Source organism: Papaver somniferum, chromosome 11 (assembly GCF_003573695.1).
Source record: "Papaver somniferum cultivar HN1 chromosome 11, ASM357369v1, whole genome shotgun sequence".
Classification (NCBI taxonomy): Eukaryota; Viridiplantae; Streptophyta; class Magnoliopsida; order Ranunculales; family Papaveraceae; genus Papaver; species Papaver somniferum.
This window is the reverse complement of record NC_039368.1, coordinates 59,816,444-59,822,986: the sequence shown is the minus strand read 5'-3', so window position 1 is coordinate 59,822,986 and position 6,543 is coordinate 59,816,444. Positions and strand designations below refer to the sequence as shown.

The window sequence follows — 6,543 nt, the reverse complement described above, 5'->3', positions numbered from 1 at the left end:
TTGACATACCATGGGAAATTTTACATTCTGACATAACATAGATGTGTACTTGGCCGGCCGTAGGAAGCTGAGCTTAGACTTGTGCTCATGGGGACTTCTTGCCCGGATGCAAGAGCCTGCCTAACCGGTCGCGGGGAAAAAGTTGGTCGGCTAGGGGATCAAACTAAACTTGTAGAAATTGACGTTTAATCCCATTTTTAGTGGGATTTGGACGCTCTAGTCCACCCCTTCAAAGCCTAGAACTCTCCACTCCAGATATACCAAATTTAAAACGGGTTAATCCTATTTCTAACGATTCAATCCAAATTGATTATTTTTACTACCGAAAATACCCATCACTGATATTACTTCTTCGTAATCCAAGTTTCACATTTTCATTTCCATGTCTGAAATTATTCTCCAGTGAAGAAAGAAATTCAAGATCTAATTTCTTTCTGTAAAAGTATCTCCAAACATAAATCTGAGAATGAAATAAGCAATCGATTTAATTTGAAAGCCTAAATCGTTTTCATCGGTACTTTTTTTTGAAGGTTAATCATGCCAGGGGAAAATTTGATGAGATTCAATTTCAACATTGAATAGTTCATCGTTGAAAGCGATTAAAAAGTTAAATGTAATCTATTCTTTTCATTTAATTTGATCCAACTATTAATTTATCGATTCAGAATATTTTTTACGATTTCAAAAACCTAATTTTGATTCGATGGTGTCTTTGCGTTTTTGTGATTGGTTTTAGGTTTTTGATTTTTTATTTTGATCGTGTTTTGGTTTTGGTGTATAGATTCTCAGATTTGAATTGGTGATTTGGTATTGTGGAAAAGGAATGCCTAAAATTATTGGAATGTCGTTATTGTAAAATTGATTGTAAGAAACTCAGAATGTCTCTGCATTGTTGTTTGAAGGCACATGAATAGTTTAAAATAGGAATTGTTTGATAATTAGAATGTACTACAAAATTAATGAAATGATGGTATGAGTAATTTGTCAACGTAGTATGTCTGGTATGCTTAGATTATTGGTTTTAAAATGATGACCACTTTAAAGTGTAAAACAACTGTAAGTCTTAAGAATTTCCCCTTATGCATGCATGCCCCTTACATGTTTTATGATCTCTTATAAAGGAGCAGAAGTATAGAATATGCCAATCCGATATCTTCTCGTGTATAGATTTGTTGTATCAGTTTATCAAAAATTTACTTGCAAATATTTTGCACCAAAATTAACACCTAGACTACATTTTTGGTATCTTGCTTTTGCAAGTGACACAGAGGAGGCTGTTTTTCATCATATTAAGTCGCATCTCGGATCTGCAAGTTTTTTTGTTTTTGTTTTGGCATGTGTTCTATATTCAGTGGGTGTTGTCTCGTACGAATATTTTTGGGGGATTGCTCACAGCATTTCATTTCAGTCATAATCTGGAGTTAATTTTCATTCAAATCTAGTATTGTATGGGGCAGATGAAAAGAGATATTCTAACAACTTTAGTTTTGGAAACAATTTTTTCATTTTCAAAACGTTAAAAACAAAAAACTGCGTAAAAGATGTTTAGTATGTATTTGTTAATTTGTCTAACTTCTTGGTACGTATATGTTTAACTTTTTTTCTTTTTCTCTCTCAAAATGAATATGAAGTGAAATGAACTTGGACCAACTTATATGCAGGCATGGTTTGTGAACAAATGGGAAAGAACTGTGACATATTTTCATGGAATAACTTATAACGATGTTAAGAACTTTTGGAATACCAGAAAGAAGAGATTGGAAAGGATGTTGCAGACACCAACGATATCATAGGAAAACAATGGATAGTCCCCTGTCTTAGAGGTACATAAGTTTCCTACCACCTCGTAAATTCGCCCTCTTTGAATTCAACTTGATGATTAGAGTGTGTACATTTAATTCCGCTACATATATATCCAATATTTTTAGGAATGATTACTGACTATCAACTTGAAGTTATCGATTGGGAATAGTTATACACCTGTTTATCGTTAATTTACACATAATTATACACATTTTGATTGTTAATGTTCATATAATTGTACACCCATGGTGCACTTACACCCACCCATTAATAAATCTCAATATCTGGCACAGATTAGTCATCTTACAGTCTTCCGTATAAACACTGTTAAGATATTTTTAGCGTACAAAAGACAATTTTTCATTTAATATAATTACAATGTAGATGACGTGACACTTAGCCCAAATTTTAGTATCTGTGCGAAAAGCACACAAATAAGCTCTGATGAGATGAGATGACCGTCAACAGTCTCAGTATAGAGTCCATAGACCATGTTTTGCAGTGTATCCAACAGAAGAAATAATGAAATGTTTATCTTTGTAGTGAGTTCTTTGAAGGGATGATTTCTAAAAATTAAAGTGTTGATATATCTTTCTTTTTTTATGACACACTACAACAAGATATAGTATGTAGTTTCAATGCATAATCATTGGGTAGGGTCAACTAGTAAGCTTGATGTTTATTGGGGGAGGACCAACTGGTGTAGACTTGTTGGTAAGCTTGCAGTATCTAAAAATATGTGTATTTTCTTTGTACACCATTTGTATGCGTTTCACGTAAAAGCGCACTGTTTTTATTGTGCTTGTTATACGAGGTGTATATGCTTGTACACCAGTTATGTTATAGGAAATGCACTATATCTTATTTAATTTGTGGTTCTTATCCAATTATAGCATTTGATTCCATTGAAAAACATTACATGGAAACTAGGGTGTATAAACTAGTGCACATGTGAAAAAATAACTCCATAAACTTATACTTGACTAGAGTGTACAAACTGGTGTAAACTTATACTTGAAAGGATGATTTTTATTTGTGTAATGAAAAGCATTACATGGTTTCTTACACCTAAACTTATACTTGTAAGCATGCTCTTATAGGATACTGTGAAGGTCTCACGTAAAATCTGACTTGTAATTGTACACATATATACTTTTATGTACTCACTGTTGTACACTTGTTTGTTAATGTGTACATAATTGTACACCTGTTTGTTAATATGTACATAATTGTACACCTATTTATTGTTATTGTGCACATAATTTCACACTTGTTGATTTTTAATGTGCACATAGTTGTACACCTGTATTGAGCTATAATATGTATCAAGTTGGTTTGTGGCATGTGAAAGATTTGTTAGGAAGGGAAACTATGATTCTTATTTCTGGTATGAATTTTTTTTAGCTAATTATTTCACAATTTTTCTTGATTTATCTAGTAGTTTGAGTGCCATGCATATAGTTATGTTTATGCTGTTATTATGAGATATGTGTTCACCCAGGAATGTTTGATCCTTGTTTCTATGCTTGTTATTTGCTTATATCGTAAAACTTTTGATGTGGATGGGGATCAAATGATTGTTTAGGAATTAGATCGTTAGTAAAATATGTGTCTCAAACTCTCAACCTTTTTATTTCTCTCAATTGCAGGGGAATGAAGGTCAAAGATGATAAAGATGGGTCCTCGCCTCATGCTTCTATGCTTGCAACCCAAGATGTTGCAACTGGGTGACAAGTATTTTGTTTAATTGTATACTTGGTTCCCTTTTTGATACCCACCTTAATGTTGGTCTCAGCTGATAATAGGATTTCGTGCATTAGGATATCTTAGTTGAAAAAATAGGTTTTATACATATTTTGGATGGGTGTACATATTGGTGCACTAGTGCAATTCCCAAGAAAAAGTAGGTTTGTGTGTGGTTATGAATGATCGTCTTTATGCATGTTTGCAGTGGTGTGCATATTGGTGCACCTGTGTATTTTCCATGAAAAAGGTTTGTGTGTGGCTATGAGTGATCGGCCTTTGTGCATGTTTGGCAGGGGTGCACACATTGGTGCACCTGTGTATTTTCTATGAAAAAGTAGGTTTCTCGCGTTTTACAGCGGTGTACCTATGTAATTCCCATGAAAAAATAGGTTTGTGTGTGATTACGAATGATCGGATTTATGCATGTTTTGAAAGTTATGTTTTTCTGTGGAGGTTGTATTGAACTCTAGTATGTTCCAATTTGGTTTACAACATGTGACTGATTTGTCAGGAATGGAAACTTTGGTTCGTATTTGTTTATATTAAGTTTGTGCAGTTAGACTCAGATGGATTGTGTCTCTTAATTTATAACTGCCTATTTTTTTTGTTTTCATCCTTTTCTTTGCTATGTTTCTTATGTGGTTGTTAGTGAAGGTTATCACTTTTTCTTCTGTGGTTTCTTATGTTTTATTGTTTTTTCTTGGATTCAGGTTAACTGCTAAACCATCCTATGCAAATCGTACCATTATTAAGCAAGAGCTTGGCGTGTTTGATATTTTTGTCAGTCTGTGTAGACTAGAGTCGCAGGCTGACTATCATGAATCTTGAATGGTTGAATGCAGCTGGCTATGAAGCAATTGCAAGTGATGCTATGGGAAATTTGGAAGAATGGGTTTGCTTGTATGTTGCATTACAAGGAATGGTGCAGCTGAGTAAGTGATGGTAGAACTCTGAAGTGGTGATATGGTGAATAAATATGAAATGCCGATGGAATTGCAAAGATGAAATCTGAAATGTGTGATGTTGGTGGTACTGAGGAGCAGGAATTTATGTTGTTGTTGGATGGGTAGTGTTGCTGCAGAGAAGTGCAGCTAAGATTGGAAAGCTACATAAACGGATAAAAAATTTGAGTTGAATGGTTGAGGTGCTCTAGTTGTTTGCAGCAGCAGGATTAAGAGTGGTTGAGTGTTGGAGCTGGTGTTGGTAATGAGTTTGGCTTGTAAACAGGTTGTATTTTTGTAATTTGTGCATGTTTGTACACCAATGTAAACTAAGTTTTTTAAAAAATTGAGAATTATATAGTCATATGGGTACTCTTTTTGTATCTATCGGAAAGAGCTTTCCGAATATATAAAGTTTGCGAATTCTGGGCAAACGGTTCGAAAGATAAAATGATTTTAATTATTTTTTTATATTATTTAAAACTGTTGACATCATATGAGTCTCTGTGGACTAAAGTGCAAATATTTGGACTAAATTGTAAATCAAAAATTATTTATGTACTTTCCATAAAAAATGACTAATTTGTACCTAGTTGAATGGGTTAGGACTAACTAGTATATTTGGATGGGATTTTGGACTAAACCGTATTTTTCCCACTAGACTTTTATGGGAAAGCATCTTAGTCATACGGAGAAGTAAGCTCAGCTAGGGGAGTTTCTTGGACATATGTGGGAGAGCTTGCTTGTCTGAAGGTGAGAGAAAAACATTGGTGCAACAAGGGTGTTGGTGCAATACTGACAAGTTGCGCAAGAAATAATATGTCGTTATGTCATTGTGCATGTGTGCTCGTGATGATGTATTTTCAACATCATGACTTGATATGTTCAATTATTCACGAGTAACTTTTTAAATATTGCATCTACAAAATCTCATATGAAATAGCTTTATGCACAGAATAGGCTCTGGCGATACCGTGAATACAATATTAAACAAATGTTACTCAATAGGAGTCTAAATATTAACATAAATAAAAAAATAGTCTACAGGTGTTTAGTTATGGAATGTAGCATTAGGATGAGTTCAAGTTGCTCTATACTAGTGAGAAATCCATCTAAAAACTTTGTATTGAAGAATAAGGTCAAGGAAGGAGGTGGCATAATAGGATGTTCTGAATATTTTGTATAGTCAAAGAACATCTCGAAGAAGTTGAAAAAAGCGCCAATTGCATTCAGAAGAGAAGTTTTCTCTGTACTAGTAATAAATCCATCTAGGAGTTCAATCAATATAGATTCGATATATAAGTAGGTACCAAGTTATACAGTACATGATATGCAAATACTGAGTTACATGATAAACCTAAATCTATGGCACGTATATATATATATATATATATATATATATATATATATAGAGTGAGAGGCTATAGGGATAAATATTGAGTACCTTTTGCCCTTAGTAAAGTCTATAGTCTTAATTTATTGCAATATCAAGATTACATATTTACAAATTGCATATTTATGATTCGGGCAGGTAGAGAAAAGTTTACAAATTTCTCCCTTGGTAGTAACCCACCATCAACAATAATTCCTACTTATTTTTTGTGAATTATGTTTTTTGGGTACTAATGACGTTTCAGAATCAGTACATATGATAGGTGATGTCAACAAATTGAAAACATAAACACATATTTATAATTACAAGTTTTTTACAATATCCGAATAAAAGTAGTGGTAGAATCTACTAATCCTGAATACCCATTTTTACTTGTATTTATAAGGTATTTATTTTTTTACTGTTTATTCCCAAATTATAGTACCTCTCAAAATATCAGCTTTGAGAACCATCAAGTGATCTGATGGTTCTCAAGCATCCTCTTATGGGAAAGATTGGTGATCGAAACTTTATAGTAAGCATAAATTCTAGGCTAGTGTACTTAGGTTGTTGTTCTAGGAACCACTACACTATGTAATAAAAAAAAATAGTGATCAGAATTTCCGTCCACCTCATGTGGGATTAACTCATATTTGTTGTGTTGAATTGGCGTCATGCAAT

The 6,543-nt window shown here is 33.4% G+C and overlaps 1 long non-coding RNA gene across 2 annotated transcripts; it reads left to right on the top strand.

Annotated features, from left to right (window-relative positions):
* The first annotated feature begins 402 nt into the window (after positions 1 to 402).
* LOC113321450 lies at positions 403 to 4,802 on the top strand. Of its 2 annotated transcripts, none has more exons than XR_003346665.1 (3): positions 403 to 613; positions 1,662 to 1,823; positions 4,260 to 4,802. It is a non-coding gene; the product is annotated as an uncharacterized LOC113321450 (long non-coding RNA). The 2 variants fall into 2 exon arrangements; XR_003346664.1 differs by lacking the exon at positions 4,260 to 4,802 and adding an exon at positions 3,453 to 3,573.
* The last annotated feature ends 1,741 nt before the right edge of the window (positions 4,803 to 6,543 follow it).